The sequence below is a fragment of the Mixophyes fleayi genome, chromosome 3 (assembly GCF_038048845.1).
Source record: "Mixophyes fleayi isolate aMixFle1 chromosome 3, aMixFle1.hap1, whole genome shotgun sequence".
In the NCBI taxonomy this organism is placed as follows: Eukaryota; Metazoa; Chordata; class Amphibia; order Anura; family Limnodynastidae; genus Mixophyes; species Mixophyes fleayi.
Window position 1 is genome coordinate 293,390,737 of NC_134404.1, and position 26,246 is coordinate 293,416,982.

Genomic DNA, 26,246 nt, shown 5'->3' on the forward strand with positions numbered 1-26,246 from the left:
TTGTCTTGGCTTAAAATAAAAGAAGGGATTCATTTATTGCAGTCACAGCTGATGTCATGGGGAAGCTTTTCATCCTGCACACCGAGTCACTTCAGTTCATGAAAGCCTTCTGAAAATACAGAAAAAAGATTTTCAAAACTATTACTTTCAATAAATATTTAAATTTTGAATTATTATGTTTAAAGTGGATTTTCAACTGCCCTTTGCAGACTAGCAGAATGGAGCCAGTCCAGCCTGGAGCCTCAATTATTATTTAATTAGTACCTACCATAGTCAAGTTTCAAATCAGGCAGGACTGCGATGGGGGAATGGCAGCAACAAGTTGCCTGACTGGGGCACCAGGTCAATCAAGTGGCGCCTTCTTGCAGACACCTTTGTACATTCTCCAGCAAGCAATGGCTGAATCTCTGGCGTAGGTCACAGAAGGTTTGTATTACAAAACAAAAAAACACTGGGCAGTAGATAGAAATCACCTTTAAGGTATTTAAAGTGGCAAGAGAAAGCATAACTAAGAAATGAATATGTAAATAAGTACAATACCAATTATTGCAGAATAGGTAGTGATAGTCCCACAGCTGATCCACCCTTACAATTCTCCCGTCTCTTATCTTCAGAAGAGCACAAGGGGGGCTCAGGAGAGTGTTGCGCCCTGGATTCATAGGTACTACATTTACTTTCAAATACAGGGTGGTACATAAGTGTGGAAACACCCTTTTAAAATGGAAATGAGTAAGGAAATATTAATCCAGTGTCTACACATATGATCTAGGTGTGGTGGAAAACTTTTTAGGGTATGTGGCCAGTATGGCGGCCATCTTGAAGCCGGCTATCTGGGATGCAACTCTAAATTATTACATGGGAAGGTAGTCATGTGACATATCAAGCAGATGGAGAATTTCATAAGAAAAACAGCGGTGTTCTTTGTTTTAACACAACTTTATTCATTCTCGACTTTTAACAGAGTTTTCTTTTGCAGGTATTGACATTAACGACGATGGCACTAACACAAACAGAATGTGTTGAGATTGTCTTGATATCTGGAAAACGAAACACATGTGTTATACGCAGATCATATGTGTAGACACTGGATTAATATTCCCTTACTCATTTCCATTTTAAATGGGTGTTTCCACACATATGGACCACCTTGTATGTGTTTGAAACATATTTCAAGGTTAATATAATTGGTAATCCCCCTCTCCACCCAAAACACATAGAGACCTATGTCTGTTTATTCAGGTCACTATCAGAAATCTTGTCATCATTTTTAGTTTTGTGTGAACTTATCTTTTAACTGCTTATAACTGTCGGTCAACGGTCTTAAGTTCTATTATATTACTGTATTTTCTGTTTGCAGCAATGTGTGTTTAAACCAAGACATTTTTTATTTTTATTGTAAAGTGGCCATGTGTTTTATGGAATCTATGCATTGTTCTCACCATAGTCGTCATGCTCATACTTGACTTTCTATGTAACATAAAGACAGTCCCTGAGGGCACTGATTGATATTGCCCAAGTAGTCTCTTATGCAGTGCACTGCATGTCGTCCTGTAAGAGGAAACCTCACCTGCATACAATAACATGAATGAGGTGATATCATTTCTCTTTAAGTTCCAGGAAAGCCGCAATCTACCCTACCCCCACCCTAGTTTTAGGTCAGGACTGTAACAGAAATGGAGGAGCCCGCAAACTACATCCGTATGTAGCATTTCCCGGAGGTGAGGGAGAACCTAGGCAAAATATTTTTCTAGGTGTAATGCAGCTTTATAGGGGGTTGGGGGCTGTGGCTCTACATTTGTATTATTCTACATAAAATAGACATTTGTAACTTATATGTAAACTGTTATGTAATATACCTATCAAATCATAATTTAATTATATTGAATCTTAATGGGGTATAAGCCATTGCAAAAAGGAAAAAAAACACAATTTGTGAGTCTGGGTCCCACAACAATTTTTGGGGTTCCTTGATAGTTAATATGAAATATATTCTATTGGGAACTGCTTCTTTTGGAGTCCTAGAACAATAGCACACTGACAATTGGGGCTTCAAGTATAACAAAAAAGGCTGAGCATTACTGGCTTGAACCATAACACATGTTTTTGCTGCCTCAGAATATCCACGTAAAGGATATTGTCTCCTCAGGGCTTGATAGGCTGTTTTTTTGAGCACAGGAATAGCTATAAAGAGAAAGAAAAGAAAGGAAATTTAGTTCAAGAAACAGTAGTTGTGTACACTTTCCTCACTAAAACAATAATAATTATGTAGGTTTCCAAGCTACATTCCTTAGGAACAATATGAAAATAAACCCTTCCACAAGAAGAATAGACCTCTAAGTAATGCTATTTAGATGGCATAAGTTTTTACATATCAGTGCACCCACTAAGGTTAGAGACTGTAACGTGCATGTCCTAGCACAGAACATACATCTACAGACAGCCTGTTCAGCCTTGTTTGGTCTCCTCATTGTGGGGTGTTTTGATGTTGTTGTTGTTCTTCTTGTCAGCTTGTGAAGAGCTATAGGGGCACATTTATCAATATTCACATAAAGTGAAAAGTAGTTTTCAATCCTTATCGCAATGATAAGGATTGAACTATTTCTCACATTTATGTACAACCCTGCACAGAAACAGCAGTTCCGAAAAACTGCTGTTTCTGTGATGTAAACAAACATACTTACCCGCCTCTTCGGAAGCGCTATCTCCGGGTCTTCTCCTCGTTCTTTTCATTCTTCAATTGCGCATGTCCAGTTCCAAGAACTGGACATGCGCACAAAGATCCCCTCTCTGTCTCTGCAACTATCGTTGCAGAGAGAGAGCGCTGAGTGACAGGGAGGGATCATGTGATCCCTCCACACATGCGCTGTCCAGCTCTGCTCTTCGGAGCAGAGCTGACAGCATTGGATTTCTTCAATTCTGATAATGTATTTTTTCGGGACTTGTTAGATTGCGGCCAGAGCAGTCACCATACTGTTGTATGGTGACTGCTCGCAAAAACGATAAGGAGTGCAAAGCAGCAGATATCCATGATATCTGCTGCAATGCACCTTTAATAAATTTGAGTAGGAGACATCGTGGACTAATTTACACGGTAAGTGCATGATAGTGCACTACCGTTATTTCTTAAATATACCCCATAGATACAACCTCACTTGGACGTCTATTCTGTGTCTAGCCTGGCGAGCTCCCTAACTCATATTACTGGTTATGGGGTCTATTTACCAAGCATTTTTCCTGTGGTAAACCCCCCGAAAACAACAGTTTTCGGGGGTTTACCGTGAAATCACTATGTACCATTGAAGCATCGCAGCAGATATCTCAGATATCTGCTGCTTTGCATTTCCTATCGGTTTTCTGAGCACTCCCCATAACAGTGTATGGGAAGTGCTCAGAACCGCTATGTATGAAATTTCAACTAGAGAAACTTTTCTCTTTTTTTACATGTTAATGTACTCCATCTGAAGCTGGCGCCATCTGAAGCTGGCGTACATTAACATATCTGAAAACTTTCGCGCTGTCCAGCTCTGCTCTGAAGAGCAGAGCTGGACAGCGCATGTGTGGAGGGATCATGTGATCCCTCCCTGTCAATCATCCTGCAGTTTGCCGGCCAGGATGTTACTGCGCATGCACCAACTATTCAGTAGGTGCATGCGCACTAACAAAAAAAAAAAAAAGAGAAGATCATCGCAGCCTTCAACATTGAGAAAAGACTGCGATGATCAGGTGAGTCACTTCTCAGGGACAGCAGGTTATCGGCACTGCTGTCCTTGAGAAGATTTTTAATACATAGCCGTTACTTTTCAATCCTTATCAAGGAGATAAGGATTGAAAAGTATCAAGTCAAAAAAACGAAGGGTCATAAATAGACCCCTTAGTGAGGAAACTGTATAGACCTTGTATTTCCTTTGTTACTGGAGTAAAGTTAATGATTTTGTGTAGCAGTGGGTTATATAAAACAACCTGCTGGCTGTGTTTCCAGTTGTGGATGTTTGCTAAAAGATAGTTGTATATTGCCTCTAGTTTCTGAGGTTACGGATAGTACTTTGACTCTGGGTCATATATTTTAGGCTTGAACATCCAGTAACACTGTAGTGATTTTTTCCCCCTGGTTTTCTCCCTGTCTGTGTGTTCATTACAACATCCAGTACCATGTGCCTAGTTATCTTTAGTGAGGCCCCATGAGGGATACACTTGTGGTATCACCTGTTGTGTGTGGCAGCTGTATTTGTCCACTTCATTAGCCATATGGTGGGTCAGACAGATGGAGGAGTTCATAAGTCATCTGAACACTCGTAGTAAAGACACCAATAATATGTTTATCTTCCCTTTGCTAGTAGATTAATATATATATATATATATATATATATATATATATATATATATATACTCATATTATGTTGCAATAATCTTCCTTGTTTCAACCCAAAGTTGAGTTTAATTTGTCTATAGAGCTTTTGCTTTCGTCTATCCTATAATCCCATTTAAATCTGCGAGTCATGTTAACATATGTATAAACTCCGGGAAATATCTGTAGTTCTGATGAGACAGGTTATAATCAGTGAGTTCTGATCACTTCAGTGTTCCTTCAGGAATAATATAAACCACTCAGCCTATAGTCCCACTGGGAAAGTTTCACTTCTCTGTACTTAGCTCTGTGAGACACTTACACTAATATACTCCTAGACCAAGAAGCTGATACCTGGGGGCACACGTATCCTATGCGAGGAGAGTGAGCAGGACACAGGGATATCAGTGTCACAGCCTAACATGACACATCAGCCCCTCATAATAAAGGATGATGAGAATAATAAAAATAATAGCAATAAGTAAGCACCTCCTTCTTAACTGTAATACGCATGTAAGAGGATTCGTATTTAGCTGAATTGGAAACAGATGATTTGCTGCATCTATGTTGTTACCAAGCTTAACCTTTCTGATTTTTATCAGTAGACTCAGTTTATTACAGAAGCTGTTACCAGTGAAAGCTAATAACATTGTGCACCAACTACTGATGTCTATAAATACAGCTGTTATTTGTGGAGCTTGCAGAAATACCTGCTTCTGTTTATACCCATAGCAACTTGCGTAGAACACAAAGTTTGAGTTATACAGATACTTCCTTTTTTATGTTATTTGTCATGGTTTAGGACAAATCTCCCTTCCCTTTTTCGTATGTTTTGCCAATGCAAACTAAAACTTGAGGATAAGTGGTAGAAGATAACTGTAATAATTCTTACAATATTGTCATACAATGTACTGTGTGTAATGTACTGCTAACCACTGTCTGCAGCTCCTAGAGATGAGCAGAGTGGAATTTGACACAAATTGAACATTGTGACGGAACAAGTCACTTTGCCGAGGTTCAGGTGATACAGAAATTCCGCACTGCATTCATAGGAGGAGATTCAGTTATCGGCGATGTGTCGTGCGGATATCACCATGATGTTCGGTTGCGCACATTACCCTGCAATTACGGTAAAAATCTGCGCTCATTTTTCTGTGCCCCTCTATGGGGTGTGAGAAAAAATGAGCGGAGATGCCTGAGATTACATTGGCGTGAGGCGTCTCCACGGACGTTTCCCGGATACACTTTGCGCCAATTGAATCTTCTCCATAAATTCTGCTTTCCACATTTAGCAGAATTTGTAGTCTGTAAAGAGAGCTGGGACGATAACATTGTGTAGTATAATAAGGGAGAAATCATGATGGAACAGAAATGAAAGGGATTTCCGTGTCTAACACTTCAGGCTAGATTTACTAAGAATCTAGTTTTAAACTGCCACACATCGCCGGCGGTTTAGTGGTCCAAACCGCCGCATTAACTATAGGGCGGTTTGAGGCTGCGATTTAAAATGGATGGTGATGTGTGGCGGATTGAAAAGGGTAAACAACCAGCGATTTGGTTAAAATGACCATCAAAATTGCCATCCAAAATACAGGACAGAACAGTTTTAATACCTGCTTCAGAATGGCTTGATAGCTCAAACTTGAAGTTTGAGCTATTTTGCCATTCAGAACATAAGAGAAAGCACCATTGAAATTTAAATTATTTGGCCAATCATTGTTTACTGAATAAGGTGCAAAATTAATTTAATATTAACTTATGGGGATTTTTTTCCCCCCATTATATTAAATGAACACAATTATTTAATTATTATATTATTCGTGCACTATGCCAAATTGTGCAACATAAATAATTATATCCATGATTGACAATCAGTTAATATTATTATATATTCATATTTCCCCATAATATACTGCTTTAATACAGTACCCTTAAAAAAATTGTAAAAAAAACTTCCCCCATAAATTAATATTAAATACATTTTGCCAATTAATCAATAAATAATGATTGTCCAAATAATTTAAGTGTCAATGGTGCTTTCTCTTATGTCCTGAATGGCAAACTTGCTCAAACAGCAGCAGTTTGAGCAATCTCGCCACTCACAGCCACCTCTTTATTTTGGCCATTTGGATGGCAGTTTTGCGGTGGTTTGGCAAACCCTAGCTTAGTAACTCTGGTGGTTTGTATGTTCATCATTGTTAAAATCGGGATGGCGATTTGTAAAGTGGTGGTTTTGAAAAATTTGGCCATTTTAATTGCGGTTTTCGGCTTTAGTAAATCTGGTGGTTTTAAGACCGCTGGAAAAACGCCAAAAACCGTCAGTTTCACCAAACCGCCCTTTAGTAAATCTAGCCCTTAAATCCAGAGACACATACAAAATTCTACATCCCAAATGCACAATATGGTGAATACTCCAGAGAACAGTTTTACAAATTCGCTCATCTCTGTTTATGGGGTTCCTGTTGGGCAGGTAATATTGGTACAATCTCCCATGTAAGCAATGGAGCAACCCCATTTTAAATGTATTTAAAATGTTAGCATTGATGATGTTGTCAACTTAGTTTCTTGTTTGATTAACGTTCCTACTTTGCTGCATGACATTAAAAGATACCCCCCCCCCAAAAAATTCACCAGTGCTGACCACCAGGGGGGCCGAAAGAGGGGGGTGGCAGGTACAAAATACCAGGGCCCAGGCTAGCTGTAGTGGGAGGAGCCACTTACCTGGTGTGGTCACACCCCTTGGTAGCTAAGGAAGGGGCCCCAAGAAGTTGCTGTATCGGGCCCAAAATTCTTATTGGTAGCCCTGCTGACCACTTCTCAAAAGGATTAATCATCATCATCATCAGCTATTTACACAGCGTCACTAATTCTGCAGCGCTGTACAGAGAACTCACTCACATCAGTCCCTGCCCCATTAGAGCTTACAGTCTAAATTCCCTAACACACACACACAGACATTAATACAATGTGTTAAGCAATAATTGCATACAGATATAACATATAACAAACTCAGCCTCTAATTAAGCCTGTTATAACAGAGTGGTTAAAATTAAATATACATTATCCTGAAATAATTCTCATTTAACCCACCAATATGCCTTTAGACTGTTGGCTAAAAATGTAACACACAGACGAAAGTCATGCAAACATGGGGAGAACATACAAAGCACACAGATTGGTTGAAATGACCCCATGATGACCAGTGGTTTGAGGCAGCAATGCTAACCATTGTGCCACTGTGCTGCTGCTTTTCATTTCTATCTCTCATACTCTAGATCCTTCTTTGACTGTGATTGAGACTTTAATCAGTAAGCTTGACTGAAGTTTCACAGGATATCAGGATTTCTGATAAAACCACTCATTTTATTTCCTCCTGTATTTACCTTTTGTTTACTGTACTGCGTTTTCCTTGTATATAATGGTGAACACTGAATAGTTTGTGGAAAGTTTAGAATACACTGTACAATATTTTCAATTCTAATCAATGATTCTTTTTCAGTGTGGGATGCTGGTGATATATGACCTGCATCAAACGCACCTTTATAGCCATTACAGCAAACAAAGGAATTTCCCTTTTTAAACTTACCATTATTCTCTGTCTGTAATGTATACACGTAGATTCGCTTGAAGCTGAAATGGTGAATTAGTGCGAGTAGTAAAATTCCCCTAAAGGGATTTATTGCACATTGTTTACAGTGGATTCCTTGTTGTGTTTAAGGGAAGGGAGTTTTTAATTGTCTTAATGAGTTTCTATAACCATACACTTGTTGTTTCCTGTTTCATTTCACTGTTTCCTTGAGAAAAATAAACAAGGGACATTGTATTAGTAAAACATGTGGTAAACCATTCCTTCTCTGCATGCTTATATAAATAATATGGGCGATGCAAGACTCCCAACCTGACTGCTACAGACATGGAGCATGGTATGAGTATGTCCACAGAGAGGCCTCTGAGAATCAGTTATATGTACAATACATTCTCTCTCATTGATACTATTCTAGTCGTTCAGCTTTCAGTGCATTTTAAAGCACTGTGCTTTTTATTTAGATTGTTGTTGTATTATGTTTTGCTGTTAAGAACTTACATAAAGTGTTATTATTATTGTCATTGATCTGTTAGATGCCTCAGTGCTCAGCAGCATTGGGAAGTGGGGGAAAACATGGCATACATAATACAGGGACATATGAAGTAAACAAAAAAAATGTCTTGTGTTTGTTCACCCATCACATTAAGTCATTTAGCTCAAGACAACTGGTGAATTAATTTTTTTTAATTTGGCTGCTCCCAGTGGTAGAATCTCACAGACCTGCTAGCTGAGTGCAGTGTTGAGAATTCTCAAAAATGTTGTCATAATTCCCATTTAAATTCAAAGTTTACTATCTATGGTTTTCTGGATGTCCCTCTAATCAGCAAAGGAATCCTGAAAATCTGCATTGTTACCGGATTTATAGCCCAATTGTGTAAGAAAATTACACAATTGGGTCATGTGACTTCCTTTAAGGTAATCCCTCTGTTATTGTCTTTTTATGATTCTTTCTTCTTCTCACAGTTCTGTTTAGTGCTTCCAACTCTCTATGCTGTGTCCCACCCTACATTATGTAGTTTTAGAGACTGAAACGGTTATGCAAAGTAACACAGAAGCAGACAGATGAGTCCCAATGTCATTACTACCACAGAATATTGTGTTGTTGTTTTAGCTATTTAGAGAGACAAAAATCCCTAACTGGCATTCACTGGAGTTTTCAAGTCATACTGAACTTATGAAATACATTTCAATAACACACCTAAATCCCTGTCATCTTGTAGTATTTTTTGGCTGTCAATCAAACTGTCCTGCATTTAAACCAGGCAAGTAGAGCAGCTTGACATCTCTAAAACCCAGTGTCTTCCAGAGGTCAAAGTAAGTAGAATTCTGTTTAGCAATGACGATTTATATAGGACTAATAACCCTAGTCCAGGTCGCTTTACAAAAAAGAACTTCTACTAACACTGACAAGTATGCTGTATGTGTAAATGTTTCAGCCTTGTGTTAGAATTCGATTGTGATTACAAATATGTATCTCTTAATTTGATTAAATGTATTAATTTAACTTATTACTGAGATTAAGGGTAAACATTTTGCAGCCCCTGACGTGTAGCACTGCCACCAGAAATTGCAAGTCCCAGTACAAATGTAACAGGCAGGCCCCCTCCTTCCTTCTCTCATCCCACATATATTTTTTAATTGTTTCTCTACCCAACTTCTACCCACTTCTCTACCCTACAGGAAAATCATGTAACGCATGTAACGGGTCTGGCAATAGAAACCATTCTTTCTAATGTCACCATACCCACTCTTGTTTTTACTACAATTCTGGTGAATTGCATTTTTCCAAACACCCCTTGCTCTATTTATATGCATATACTGTGGATGAATTCATTGGGGAAGCCTATAGTCATCTCATTGACATTATTCTAGTCGTTTAGCCTTCAATGCCTCAATATGTTAGTAAAATCACTGGCAACAAACGCATGCCAAACGTGTTTACAGTGAAGTTGCTTTTCAATCATATTTTAAATAGGGATGTGCACGGGCGACTTTTGAGGTCTCGTGTTTTGTGTTTTGGATCCGGATTTTCTCGATGTTTTGGGTTCGGATTTGTTTCGCAAAACACCTGCCGAAAGGTTTTGGTTCGGATTTAAGGTTTTGGATTCGGATTTTTTTTGAAAAAAGCCTAAAAAGTTAAAAAATAAATTTTTTGGGCTTATTTTCACTCCTACGCTATTATTGACCTCAATAACATTCAATAACAAGCATTTCCACTAATTTACCGTGTATTCTGAACACCTCACAATATAGTTCTTAGTCCAAAACGTTGCAACGAGCTATCTTTCTGGACTGCGTAGTGGAGTGGTTCCCACAATATAATAAGAAAACCATCAACTGGTCTTAATCGCACCAAAACATGTACCTGGACTGCGTAGAGGAGTGGGTCACCACGATATAAATTAAAAACCCCGAACTTGTATGATTCGCACCAATAATGTACCTGGACTGCGTAGAGGAGTGGGTCACCACAATATATATAATAAGAAAACCATCAACTGGTATGAATCGCACCGAATAATGTACCTGGACTGCGTAGAGGAGTGGGTCACCACAATATAAATTAAAAACCCTGAACTTGTATGATTCGCACCAATAATGTACCTGGACTGCGTAGAGGAGTGGGTCACCACAATATATATAATAAGAAAACCATCAACTTGTATGATTCGCACCAATAATGTACCTGGACTGCGTAGAGGAGTGGGTCACCACAATATAAATTAAAAACCCTGAACTTGTATGATTCGCACCAATAATGTACCTGGACTGCGTAGAGGAGTGGGTCACCACAATATAAATTAAAAACCCTGAACTTGTATGATTCGCACCAATAATGTACCTGGACTGCGTAGAGGAGTGGGTCACCACAATATAAATTAAAAACCCTGAACTTGTATGATTCGCACCAATAATGTACCTGGACTGCGTAGAGGAGTGGGTCACCACAATATATATAATAAGAAAACCATCAACTTGTATGATTCGCACCAATAATGTACCTGGACTGCGTAGAGGAGTGGGTCACCACAATATAAATTAAAAACCCTGAACTTGTATGATTCGCACCAATAATTTACCTGGACTGCGTAGAGGAGTGGGTCACCACAATATAAATTAAAAACCCTGAACTTGTATGATTCGCACCAATAATGTACCTGGACTGCGTAGAGGAGTGGGTCACCACAATATAAATTAATAACCCTGAACTTGTATGATTCGCACCAATAATGTACCTGGACTGCGTAGAGGAGTGGGTCACCACAATATAAATTAAAAACCCTGAACTTGTATGATTCGCACCAATAATGTACCTGGACTGCGTAGAGGAGTGGGTCACCACAATATAAATTAAAAACCCTGAACTTGTATGATTCGCACCAATAATGTACCTGGACTGCGTAGAGGAGTGGGTCACCACAATATATATAATAAGAAAACCATCAACTTGTATGATTCGCACCAATAATGTACCTGGACTGCGTAGAGGAGTGGGTCACCACAATATAAATTAAAAACCCTGAACTTGTATGATTCGCACCAATAATGTACCTGGACTGCGTAGAGGAGTGGGTCACCACAATATAAATTAAAAACCCTGAACTTGTATGATTCGCTCCAATAATGTACCTAAGTTGCGTAGAGGAGTGGGTCACCACAATATAAATTAAAAACCCTGAACTTGTATGATTCGCACCAATAATGTACCTGGACTGCGTAGAGGAGTGGGTCACCACAATATAAATTAAAAACCCTGAACTTGTATGATTCGCACCAATAATGTACCTGGACTGCGTAGAGGAGTGGGTCACCACAATATAAATTAAAAACCCTGAACTTGTATGATTCGCACCAATAATGTACCTGGACTGCGTAGAGGAGTGGGTCACCACAATATTATTAAAAAACCCTACACAGGTCTGAATTCCACCCAAAAAGTTTATGGACTGCGTAGTGTAGTGTTCCCCACAATATTATTTAAAATTTTTGCAGCAACAGTCAACGTTGTTTAATATCTGATACACCTCTATCTGGACTGCATAGTGGAGTGGCCCCGGTACCCAATTTGGTACCGGGGCCACAATACCTCCTCCAAACATGGTACAGACCATTCGTCATTGAGATCCCATCAAGTATGTTAAAGACAGACAGGGTCGAAGTGTTATTGGTTGACTTAGTAAACCAAAAAACTGTCCCTGTTGCACATAGTCGTGCAATGAAGACTGACTTTTTCATTTAAAGGCACCATCTTTCAAGTGTAGTGTTTGTAAGTCATATTATACTTTTGGTAAAATTTGTTTATTTTGTTCCTCTTTATGGTAACTACTAATAGAATTAAAGTATTAAATAGAAGCGGCAGTTCCTCTTTATGGGAATTAGTAATAGAATTAAAGTATTAAATAGAGTGGTATAGAGTGGTCCCCACAATATAATAATAAAACCCTCAACTGGTCTGAATTCCACCAAACAAGTATCTGGACTGCGTAGTGGGGTGGCCCCGGTACCCAATTTGATACCGGGGCCACAATAAAATAAATACACCCTCAACTGGTCTGAATTCCACCAAACAAGTATCTGGACTGCATAGAGGACTGGCCACTGGGCACCACAATTAAAAATATATAGAAAACCTTCAATAGGTCTGAATTAAACCCAAAAATAGTATCTGGACTGCATAGAGGACTGGCCACTGGCCACCACAATATAATATATAGAAAACCTTCAACAGGTCAGAATTACACCCAAAAATAGTATCTGGACTGCGTAGAGTAGTGGGCACTGGGCACCACAATAAAATATATAAAAAAACCTTCAACAGGTCTGCATTACACTGCACATACGGCTGCTCCTCCATCCTCTCCATCATATACATGTTGGAGTTTCAGCGTGTGAAAACCTCTTGTTTTTGATAATGTCAGTGCATTTTGAATATTTTTCAATTTGCCCCACACCACTGAATGTACTTTATCTATGATACGCATCTATCTATCTTGACTGCGTAGTGTGGTGGCCCCGGTACACTTATTGGTACCGAGGCCACAATATAATTAAAAAACCCTCCACGGGTCAGAATTCCACCAAAAAAGGGTATGGACTGCGTAGTGTGCCCGGAACACAATTTTTTACAGCGCCAACAATATAATTAAAAAATTGGGCATCAACTGTCACCGTTGTTTAATATCTGATACACCTAAATATGGACTGCACAGTGGAGTGGCCCCGGTAGTAAATTTGGTGCCGGGGCCACAATACCTCCTCCAACTTCCAAGTGTAGTGTTTATAAAGACAGACAGCGTCGAAGTGTTATTAGTTGACTTTCTTAACCCTAAAATTGTCCCTGTTGCAAATATTCGTGTAATGGACAGTTACTTTTTCATTGAAAGACTCAAGCTTTCAAGTGTAGTGTTTATAAAATATAAACAACAATACAGTAGTTTTAGAGCACGTCAATACCTCTTGTTTTAAATTATGACAGGGCATTTTACTTTTGGTTTAATTTCTTGAATTTGTTTAAATTTGGTTTTACTTTTTGAACATGGCAAACGACTGTTGATTGGTCATATAATGCAAAAAAAAAAGTTCCAAGATGGAATTGTCCTTGGGCCCTCACACCCACCCTTATGTTGTTGAAATAGGACATGCACACTTTAACAAACCAATCATTTCAGCGACAGGGCCTACCAAACAACTTTGGCTGAAATGATTGGTTTGTTTGGGCCCCCACACCAAAAAAGCTATTCATCTCTCCCTGTACTAACTAAACAGGCTCTACTGAGGCAAGATGTCGTCCTCATCCTCAACCTCTGATTCCTCTCCCCCTACAGTGTGTACTTCCTCCTCATCACACATTATCAATTCGTCCCCGCTGGACTCCACAACCACAGGTCCCTCTGTACTATCTAGAGGGCAGTGCTGTACTTCATTGAGGAATTGATTATTCATTTTTATAAACATCATTTTTTCAACGTTATGAGGAAGCAACCTCCTTCGCCCCTCACTGACCAGGTTCCCCGCTGCACTAAAAACTCTTTCCGAGTACACACTGGAGGGGGGACAACTCAGGTAAAATAGAGCCAGTTTGTACAGGGGCTTCCAAACTGCCTTTTTTTCCTGCCAGTAACAATATGGACTGTCTGACATGTCTACTTGGATGGTGTCAGCAAAGTAATCATCCACAATTTTTTCTATTGTGACAGCATCCAATGCAGCGAGAGTAGACATGTCTGCAATGGTTGGCAGGTCCTTCAGTCCGGACCAGATGTTATCAGCATCCCCGCCAGCGCCTCTTTTGGGAAAACTGAGCTTTTTCCTCGCAGCCATAGATGTGGAAGAAAATGAGGGTGGAGCTGTTGGCATGTCACGGTCCTCTTCAGAGGACAATCTCCTGACCAGCAGGTCTTTGCACCGCTGTAGACTTGTGTCCGCCGGAAACAGAGACACAACATACGCTTTAAACCGAGGATCGAGCACGGTGGCCAGAATGTATTCCTCTGACTTTAAAAGAGTGACCACCCTCTGATCCTGGCAAAGCGTACGAAGGGCTACATCCACAAGAGCTACATGCTTGGTGTAATCGCAATGGCTTACCAGCTCCTCCCTCACTTTCTCCAGCTGCTTCTGCAACAGCCTGATCAGGGGAATGACCTGACTCAAGCTGGCAGTGTCGGAACTGACTTCTCGTGTGGCAAGTTCAAATGGCTGCAGAACCTTGCACAACACGGAAATCAGTCTCCACTGCGCTTGACTGAGGCGCATCCCCACTCCTTTGCCTATGTCGTAGGTGGCTGTGTAGGCCTGAATGGCCTTTTGCTGCTCCTCCATCCTCTGCAGCATATAGAGGGTGGAGTTCCAGCGTGTCACAACCTCTTGTTTGAGGTGATGGCAGGGCAGGTTCATGCTTTTTTGATGTGCCTCTAGTCTGCGGTAGGCACTGGTTGAATGCCGAAAGTGTCCAGCAATTTTGCGCGCCACCACAAGCATCTCCTGCACACCCCTATCACTCTTGAGGTAATGCTGCACCACCAAATTAATGGTGTGTGCAAAACATGGGACGTGCTGGAAATTGCCCATATTTAATGCCCACACAATGTTACTGGCATTGTCTGACACCACAAATCCCCATGAGAGTCTAAGTGGGGTAAGCCACTGGGAGATAATTTCCCTCAGTTTCTCTAATATGTTGTCAGCGTTGTGCCTCTTATTAAAGCCTGTAATACACAATGTTGCCTGCCTTTGCACGAGCAGCCATTTTGTAGATGCTGCTACTGATGCAGCTGTTGCTGTTGCTGCGGAAGGGGATGCATCTACCCAGTGGGCTGTCACAGTCATATAGTCCTTCGTTTGCCCAGAACCACTTGTCCACATGTCCGTGGTTAAGAGGACAGTGGGTACAACCGCATTTTTTAGAGCACTGAGGACACTTGATCGTACTTCTCTGTACATTTTTGGTATCGCCTGCCTAGTGAAGTGGAATCTCGACGGGATTTGGTACCGGGGACACAATACCTCCATCAACCCTCTAAATCCCACTCCACTGATGGCGGACGTCTAACACCAACATTGCAGTTACAGCCGCAGTTATACGCTTTGCAATAGGGTGACTACTATCGTATTTGGTGGTCATGGCAAACGACTGTTGGACGGTCAATTGTTTTGTGAAAGACTTAGCGGTCTTACGACTTCCCCTCTGGGAAGATGACCGAATAACAGCAGCAGTGGCAGTAGTAGGCGTACCGCTGCAGGATTCCTCGGATGAATCCCGTATTGAGGAGGACTCAGTCTGGCTGCTGACTTGGGCTGCAGGACTGAATCTGATGGAGATTGTGGAGGAAGTTGCCGAGGAGGGTGTTGCTGGTGTGTATCCAACTGGACCACGGGATTTAGGTGTCCCTGTACCGATGAGGGTCCTAGCCCCAGTTCCTGAACTAACCACTGAACTATGAAGGTTATTCAGGTGACGTATAAGGGAGGATGTTCCTAGGTGGGCAAGATCCTTACCCCTGCTTATTTGAGCTTTACATAAGCTACATATGGCCATACATTGGTTGTCTGGATTTGGATAAAAATAACTCCAGACCGAAGAGGTGCATTTTTTGGTCTTCTGACCAGGCATGACGATGGGCTTTTTCATCCCATGGACATCAGCTGTTTCCCGCCCTGGTGCCTCATTTACAATAACCACATCACCATCCTCATCATCAAGTTCCTCCACAGCGCCAGCTACATCATCAATAGGCTCCTCCCGAGCCACCTCTTCCCGTACAGTGATGGGAAGGTCAGGCTTGACAACCACCAACACCCTTGGACTCGCCTTGAGGATTTGTGATAATTTCTCTTTAGAAGGCAGAGTTGTTTGCTGTTTTGTTGCTGACAGCATAACTCTCTTCAATTTTTTGGAGGGGGGAGGAGGAGGAGGAGGGATAAGATCCGTGGGTGAAGCTGAACCACTAGTCATGAACACGGGCCAGGGCCTAAGCCGTTCCTTGCCACTTCGTGTCGTAAATGGCATATTGGCAACTTTACGTTTCTCCTCAGATGATTTTAAGTTTCTCTTTTTGCTACTTTTTCTTAACTTGGGCTTTTTGGATTTTACATGCCCGGTACTACGAGATTGGGCATCGGGCTTGGAAGACGACGTTGATGGCATTTCATCGTCTATGTCATGACTAGTTGCAGCAGCTTCAGCATTAGGAGGAAGTGGGTCTTGATCTTTCCCTACTTTATCCTCCAAATTTTTGGTCTTCATTATATGTAGCACAAGATACTGCAGAATGTGTGAACTTGGTAATATTGCAGTACCAATGGACTTATACTGCTGGATTGGTTTTGCAAATTTGGTTATAATTATATATATTTTTTTAAAATTTTTATTTTTTATTTTTTTTTACTTTTTTTTTATTTTTTAAAAACTTGGGAATAATGGGGAAATAACTATGCCCTTAGAAGCACAGAGCACAGGACACAGCACCACTGGACTGAACAGGACACAGCACAGGACCCAGCAGCACTACGGAACTCAGCAGGACAGAGCACAGGACACAGCACCACTGGACTGATACTGCAGAATGTGTGAACTTTGTAATATTGCAGTACCACTGGACTTTTACTGCTGAATGTGTGAACTTGGTAATATTGCAGTACCAATGGGCTTATACTGCTGGATTGGTTTTGCAAATTTGGTTATAATTATATATTTTTTTTTTAAATTTTTATTTTTTATTTTTTTTTACTTTTTTTTTATTTTTTAAAAACTTGGGAATAATGGGGAAATAACTATGCCCTTAGAAGCACAGAGCACAGGACACAGCACCACTGGACTGAACAGGACACAGCACAGGACCCAGCAGCACTACGGAACTCAGCAGGACAGAGCACAGGACACAGCACCACTGGACTGATACTGCAGAATGTGTAAACTTTGTAATATTGCAGTACCACTGGACTTTTACTGCTGAATGTGTGAACTTGGTAATATTGCAGTACCAATGGGCTTATACTGCAGGATTGGTTGTGCAAATTTTGTGGTAATTAAAAAAAAGTTAAATTAGTTTTTGGTATTTTTTTAAATAACTTTTTTTTTTTTTTTTTTTAAAACACAGGGGAATATTGGGGAAATAACTATGCCCTTAGAAGCACAGAGCACAGGACACAGCACCACTGGACTGAACAGGACACAGCACAGGACCCAGCAGCACCACTGACCTCAGAAGGACAGAGCACAGCACACAGCACACAGCACCACTGGACTGATACTGCAGAACACAGCACAGCACAGCACAGAACTAAACAGCACAGCACAGAACTAAACAGCACAGCACGAGATCTACCAGGACAGAGGACCACCTAACACACCCTCCCTCTACCCTGATCAATGCCCGAGTGAAGATGGCGGCGACTAGCGGGGAATTTATAGGATCCGAGTATCGCGAGATCCGACAATGGGATTATGAGTCAGAGCCTCAGTTTCAGATTTGAATTTGGCGCCAATACCCGGATCTATCTCGGATCCGACTCGGATCGGCAACGTTCGGGTGGGCTCGGATTTCAGAAATCCGAGTGCGCTCATCTCTAATTTTAAATAGCATTGGCGCAATGGGTACCTGGCCTGGCTAACAGATGTATATTTGAGTATATTACAGTACTGTTTATTCACATTAGTTATACTTTATAGGTTCTATGACCTTTGAAATGGCACAAAACAATAGTGAATGAAATACAGTGTATAAATATGACATTTTAGATTGCATTCCAGATTGTGTACTGTAGCAAAAGTAAATCCTTTAATATCTGAAGAATATCCCAAGTATACTAAGTAGTTACTGTTATTATTGTGTTTAAAAATGAAGCTGGTTTTCCCTTGATGTTGAGCTAACAGGGACAGTAGAATTAAGAACATCAGACAACGTTTCAATGCAGGTTAATATATACAGTGGTAGTTTTGGGTTATGGTTACTCATAAATCTGCTATGTCTAAAGAAAGTGGTATCCTTTATCCCAGCTCATAGATGATATGAGAAAGGATCGTATTGCAGTTTTGCTCATAAGGATATATTTTGGTGCGCACCTACCAGTCAGACAGCTGCACTTGCACTGATTCACATAGACAGTGTTATTAAGTTGTTACTAGAATCTCACAATGGGTGTAGGACAGGCTGCAGGATCTGTACGAGTGACACTTAGGGGTATATTTACTAAACTGCGGGTTTGAAAAAGTGGTGATTTTGCCTATAGCAACCAATCAGTTTCTAGCCTTCATTTATTTTGTACATGCTACAGAATGACAGCTAGAATCTGATTGGTTGCTATAGGCAACATCTCCACTTTTTCAAACCCGCAGTTTAGTAAACATACCCCTTACTGTGTATCACTATGCTCTAGTAAAGAGAATAATATTGTTGTAATCTATAGGTAGATGTAAAACTGTGTAAATGTTTCCCTTACCACTAGGTGTAGAAAAGATAAACACTAGGGCCCTGATTCATTAAGGTTTTTAAATGAAGAGGTATCTTATTTCAGTCTCCTGGACAAAACCATGTTACAATGCAAGGGGTGCAAACTAGTTTTCTGTTTTGCACATAAGTTAAATACTGACTATTTCATGTAGCACACAAATACTTGATAGCTTATTTGTACACTGAAATTTAAAGTTGATATTTGTGTGCTTCATGAAAAAACAGTATTTAATGTGTGTCCAAAAGAAGACAGAGCTTGCGGCCGCGCATGCGCAGCAGCTCCATTTCGGCGGCACTGCACTGAACAGCAAACGCAGCACTGTCAAAGAATCGTCCGCGGCAGTGCTGTATTGTACTACAATACAGCACCGCCGGGGACGCTTCTTTGACAGCGCCGCGGCTGCTGTATAGTACAGTGTCGCTATCTAGGGACACTGTTTTTCGCGGAGTGGAGGGGTTTCTGGAGAACCTTAAACCCCCCCTGCGTGCGCCCCTGAGAGGGGGTGTTACATGTAAGAAAGGTGATACCTCTAACTGCAAATGAAAATTAAACTCGTATCTAAAATTAATTGCCCTGGTTCAATGCATCACTTTGTCAGGAAGGACTTGGACATTCAGAAATATAACTTACTTAAAAAAATGTGTAACTTTTTATTGAGATACTGAAGTAGCTTTTTCTGTTCTTAATATGTGTGGTGTTTGATCCTTGAAACTGCCAGGGTTTTTAGAACCTGTGCACCATTGACAGAATTCTCCATACAAAGCAGTGCTCGTGGGGCCATGGGTCTTGGGCCTTGATTGGGGTCATCAAAATGGACCTCATTCATGCAGCCTGGAGAAGTTAAAAGTTCAGTTTTAAATGGTTACATAGTTACAGTATATTGAAAAAAAAAAACCTGTTCATCAAGTTCCACCTTTTATAAATTATAATTGTGTTGATCGAGCGGAAGGCAAAAGGAAGCCAATTTAATGTGACAGGGAGGACAAAATTCTTACAGACTGCAAAAATATCACTCAGAAAAATTCCCTGAATGAATCACCCTCATAATATCCTCTAATAATTATAGTTAGAGATACTCTTCTCACAAAAAAAGACATCCAATCCATTTTTAAATTCTAGTGAATTTAAAATGTAATTTGTCACAGAATTCTACAGCTTAATGACCCCTTACAGTAAAGAACGCCTTCCTATGCTGATGGTAAAAACATCTGTCTTCCATTTGCAACTGATGACTTGTGAATGGTCCTTTGTAATGCATATTATGTCACATTTAATGTTCCTTTATATACAAGCCTTGATATTTTCTCTCTATAACTGAATCCTTACCATCCCCTTCACCTGAACCCTCTCAAGTTCTCCTCTGTCCTTTAAAGAGGTGCCCAAAACTACCCATATTGATGTGGTCTAACTGGTGACTTATACATTACGGGCCTGAGTCATTAAGGAAAGGAAAGCAAAAAAAAGGAGTAGCTTAGCACCTGGGCAAAACCATGTGACTTTGGAGGGGGAAGTAAATGTAAAATGTGGGGACAGATTTATATTTGGGGTAGGGCATGTCCTAGATCAACTTTATATTTGAGTGTACAAATAAGCAATCAATTATGTGTGCGCTACATGAAAAAGCAGCCAGTATTTAACTTATGTGCAAAATAATAAACTAATGTGCACCCCTTGTATTGTAACATGGTTTGTCCAGGAGAACATTTTCTCTTTTTAATGCCTTACTTTCCTTAATGACTCAGGCCTTATATATATCCCCATTTCTATGATTACTAGGATTTTATCCGCCTTAGCAGCTGCTGCCTGACACTGTGCTGTTTATCAGCTTTTTGTCAACTACTGTTCAGCAATCATTTTCCCTCTCAGTTTTCCAAATTATATTCCATTTAATATATAGCAGAGTTATTACCACGGCTAGGTGCATAACCTTACATTAAATGTTATCTGCAATTTTAAGGCCCAGGTTTGGACTTGTGCTTTCCTGCTGACTGAGGGGAGAGGAAAATAAATAGGAATTTGCATCCAATTTTAAACATACTTGCCAACTTTTCCTTGTTGGCTTCAGGGAGATCCCGGGGGAGGTGGGTGTGCAGGGGCGGGGCTTAATGAATCACATCATTTTGGCCCCGCCCCCTAAACAATTGTCACAATTTTGGCCAATTACAGCAGGAGATGGGGCTAAGATGACGCAATATTTGGGAGGGTTCCCGGGAGGTTGCCCTGCTCTCCCAGGAGCCCGGGAGATCTCCCAGAAATGCGGGAGTCTCCCAGACATTCCGGGAGAGTAGGCAATTATGCTTAAAGAAAAGCAGCTAATGAATCTCTAGAGACTGAAGTGTCTTTTACATTTCTGTCTCGATTACTGAAGTCATGTTGTCTTACCTGTCAGTCTTTGATTAAATCTTGGTCTCCATGAGAATGGCCACCTCCATAGGCATCAATATATGGACATAGGACACAATTTCTGAACTGTGTCATCCTACCACAGATAGCAAAGCCAACCACGTCTTGTACTGGCTCAGCATCAGGGAGAATGCCAGACTCTTCAGGGAGTGAGGGAGATCACCCCTATTTCAGGGAGTCTCTCTGACATTCAGGGAGAGTTGGCAAGTATGATTTTAAATTGATACAACTCCATACCATTACCATGGGGTTTAAATCTTCTTTACAACATTTTTATTGTTGCTATTATTTTCAATCTATTCTGTACTTGAAATACTGTTTCTATTTTCACCAGTCACCATTCCTGTCTTTGTTATGGCAGCTGGGTCTGATCTGAACTGTTATTTATTACTAGAAACATACATTTATATATGTGATTTATATTAGAATAATACATATGAAATATGCATGTAAAAATAAAAAAGGTTAAAGTTGTGCTCCACATATTTTTTTTTAATTAATATGCCCCAATTCATTATAGGATTATTTACAAATTCTTATTATAGTTTATTTATACAGCAGCAGAGAATATGTAATCATCATCACATCAGTGCCTGCCCCATTGGAGATTACAGTCTAACTCCCTACACACACTGGGCCTGAGTCATTAAGAAAAAATAAGGCAAAAAAAAAAGTAATAAATACTCTCCGGGACAAACCATGTTGCAATGCAAGGGGTGCAAATTAGTTTATTATTTTGCACATAAGTTAAATACTGGCTGTTTTGTCATGTAGCACACAAATATTTGATAGCTTTATTTTTACACTAAAATTTAAAGTTTATCTAGGACATGCCCTATCCCAACTATAAATCTGTCCCCACATTTTAAGTTTAGCTCCCCCTCCAATGCAGATTCAGTGGTAACTAGTTCTGCAAGCTGACTACAATAGTCACTATAGTAATATGATATCTTTCAGTTATTCAACTGTTATGGAAGTCCCTGCATGCACTTTCAGAAAACAGGTGCATATAGTTTCTGTATATATTGTGTTTGAGAATAATATTTTTCCAACTATTTTTCAGCTTTTTCTGTAAACAACGTTTGCCGTAGGGGTTTAGAGCTAATGAAACAACAATGATGACAGTCTTCCGCTCTGCCCTATACTGACTTCTTCATCATGGCTTCCTTCTTGGCAGATACTGCAACTTTGTATAGAAACGCTTTCCCTATTAATGTCACTCAGAGTCACCAGTTTGAGTCTGGCATTGAGAAAAGTGAACACAGACGTGCTTTGAAGAATTGTTTTTTTTTTTCCTGCTTACTCTCTTAAGCACCCTAGTCAAAAACATTTAAAAAACTGTTAGTTGGTGCCAGCATTTGATAAAGTCAGCAGCTGAAGTGCAGCTTTGTGTTGGTGCAGCTGTACCCACAAGGAAATAGTACAGCTCCTTACATCCGGAATCATTCCAACTCTGGCTCTTTTTCTTTCTATATAATAGCCTTTCATTAGCTTGTCGTTTCTACAAGGAAACCTCTCTCTTTTACAAGGATTGCCAATATATCCATAGAATATTGTTTTATAAATTGATAAGTGGATACATGCTTATCCGTAGAAGGGATTTACATTACAATGTGTGTATGTGTAGGCATCTTGGTATTTATTTGTCTAGATCAAGGATAGAAAAACCTACTTTTTCTGCCAGTTAGTATTCATAATAATCTTATAACTAGATAAATGCCATCTCCCAAAAGAAGCTAAGTGTAAACTATAGTATGTAATTCTCCGCCACTAAAAGTGTGTGTCAGAAATCTAAAAGGTGTGAATTGAATAGTTTCAATATTTAATCAAAATGTAAAACATAGAACGCTTATAGATCAGTGTGCTGATACATATACATATTAAGATACAGTTCATAAATCAATAAGGATAAGACACGCTGAGCATATATGTCTAATCCTCGTTCATCCGTGTTGCATAATATAAGTACATAACCAATGCCCATCAAAACCTAATATCCGTAATGTGGTCTCAATGACCTAAAGTTAACTCAGAGTCTCTCCAGTGTAGGTCAAGCAATAAGATCTAATGTTACTGTGGTCTGTGGTCCAGGAGATTGTATAAGTTCACAATCCTGTACATATCCAGAATGCTGCCAGAAATAGTCTCTACAATGTATAATAGGCTAAAAGCAAGTTCACTCACCCTTGGGTGTGTTAAAGTTAAAATCAGGGCGATGCTATCTCTTGTAATCCAGGCTGAATCGGGGTGCTCGTAATAGAGTCCCTGAAGGTGTTAATACCCGGGGAGCCCAGTCCTCTTGAGGCTCCTCCTAATCTGGACTTAAATCCACTTTGTTTCAGAATAGTAGGTAGGATTCCCGTCCTTAAGTGCCTCTGACTTCCCCAATTGGCAGCTTTACATACAAGGTACATCTACATTAAATGTAAAATATACTTATGTTATTAAGGAGTTGTTCTATATAGCTATTTTCTTCCCGCTTCAGAAAACTGGATGGGAGAGAGGGGTAGGAGGAAAAACATCTTTGGTCTAAATAAATGAACACAGCTCATATAAGGCTTTGGGCTCTTGTGTGGGTTGATTTAATTGTTTATTGCCTTCAACAGCTTGACCTGCCCTCTCTCCATTCCTACCCATCATCTCCACTAATGTCTACACCCTCCTGCAAGCCCAATAGATGCATAGTTTTGGTATTTTAGTCCCAGTTGCCCAATAAAGTGACTCCAGCCTTTTATTTCAATCCTACATTTATAAAATACCATTTTTTCTGTAATGTTTGGTTGGCGTTCTACCATTTCAAACTCGTTCAGTGGTACATCACAAATAAGGCAGGACACCGCCACAGTCTTAAATGAACTCTTTGGCAGCACGCAGTGTATTAACAATCATGTGTGACATCAGGTGGGAATGACACGCACACACACTGTAGAGCATGCTTGCATGAAATAAGAGAATAAGTTGTCCCCCATGGCTCTAACGAGTAATAGATGGTAATTTACTGTATTTCCTGTGAATATTGTTTTTACCCGAAAGGAAACATATGATTAAATATATATAAATTTCTTTTTTCACAATCCATATGTGCACCAGATATTTTGGTCATGTCTAATTATTCCCATGTTATATCCCACAAAGTTTTAGTAACAGATCTAAAAATGTAGGCATTGCAGCTCCATAGAAATTGTCCAAAGCAAAACTAAGGGCTATGTTTCATTACTAATGTCACTTATACCCACCGAGTTCAGCTCCATTCCACAGCAATAACCAACAGCACTATGACCACCTACATCTCATGCAGGTGGTACATCTGATGCTTCTGACTGAACTGAACTGTTCCTTTTATCAGCAGCAAATACCACGTTTAGAGGCTTCCCTCTGGGGTTTGGGCCACCCAGCTGGAAGACTAGAATACAGAAAAAGGGATTTGTTTAAATAAAGGTATAAAGGGATTGAGATGACCAGATCTAATGTCTGTGGTTCTGTAACTGCCTCCCCCAGCCTCCTGAATGTGTCTTGTCTTTCAACTGAAGTCAATAAATCACTGTATCAGAAGCCAAAATGTCTAGTCTACTGCTCTCTGCAAGTCTCCAGGAATTAGGGTTTAGGGGCACCTGCAATGATGTTTGTACTTTGAATGCCTTTCACACTTAAAGCCTAGTTCTGCTACATGCAGTTTTAATAGCTGATTATTTCATTAGACCTTTAAAAACCCACACAAGCAACTTTGTTTGGAATTAAACGGATTACAAAACCATGTGCTTCAATGTGGGATGTGGCTGATCTTTAAAGGCCAATTTAAGCACTACAAACCTGCCACTAACAATAACCGGACCTTACTCATAGTGTAAAGAGGAAATGACTAATTGATTATTCGATAAACACAGAAATTAAACTCAGGGATTTAATGGACTTGTCTATAATTTTGTAATTGTTGTGTATTGTCTTTTAGAACCGTTTTTGCTAATACTTATAAAGAGCTAGACCTCAGCCCCTGTATATTTTAATTGTTTGAAAATAATCTCCTTTATGGTATTTTGTACTGAAACCAAAGTTTCTGATCTGTTACACTGGATAATATTTTGAGCAACATATTGTTGACCTCACATTGATAAAGGACTCTATAAGCTTATATAGGGTAGTAACAAGCAAATAGTTTCTGGTTTACATAAATCCCTCTCTTGCCGTTTGATGTTGGAGCTATGCAACTGCTTGATGTTACTGTGGCAGTGTTCTGTATGCTATTTTATGTAATAAAGGCAGAGGGATGGTTAATTGCAGCACTGTTTATGTCTTGATGCAAATAAGTGTTTTATATGTGTAAAGTTAAAGTTTTGGAGAGACTGAAAGATTGAGAGAAAGATGGTCAAATGCAGGTGGGATGTAACATGCAGGGTCTAAATGCAGGAAAACACTTAAGAACAAACTTAATATGGACCTTACTACTCCCTGTCACAAAGCCAAGGACTGTTCCTGCTTCCTTCCTATCAATTGATGGATTACTAATTTAAAAAAAATCACAAATGATTGAAATCCAGGTAGAAGTTACTTCTGAAACTTTACATTGTAAATCATAAACCTCTATGTAATATTAAAGAGGATCAGGTACATATGGGCAAGTTGTCTGTGGAATGTTCAACTACATGGGACACTATAACATGTTTTTACATAGCAAAAAAGTCTAGAAATACTAATTATATTTACCTGTCCTCTAACATCACTGTCCCATTACTAGTAACAATTTGAAGCCAATTGTGTGCATTATGAATCAATAAACTGGCTATACACCCTACATGTCTGCAAAACTGTAACATGCCATTTACTTATAATAATTGACATTTAAAAAAAAATATTGAGCAGTATGGGCACTACCTGCCCGTGTTCATGTAGGCTTTCTCCAGTTGTGACGGATAACACCCTCGTTCCAGAGATACACTGGCAGGCTGCTTTGCTTTTGACTAA

The 26,246-nt window shown here is 39.8% G+C and overlaps 1 protein-coding gene and 1 long non-coding RNA gene across 3 annotated transcripts in view; one reads left to right on the top strand and one right to left on the bottom strand.

The window, feature by feature from the left end:
- Window positions 1–26,246, top strand: part of RIN2 (Ras and Rab interactor 2) — a 134,020-nt gene that overhangs the window by 16,282 nt on the left and 91,492 nt on the right. The gene's annotated exons all lie outside the window — the stretch shown is intronic.
- LOC142142984 (uncharacterized) lies at window positions 1–26,246 on the bottom strand. Its single transcript, XR_012689436.1, has 3 exons — window positions 26,157–26,246; window positions 23,472–23,701; window positions 1–109 (listed from the first exon to the last, which is right to left on the bottom strand). It is a non-coding gene; the product is annotated as an uncharacterized LOC142142984 (long non-coding RNA).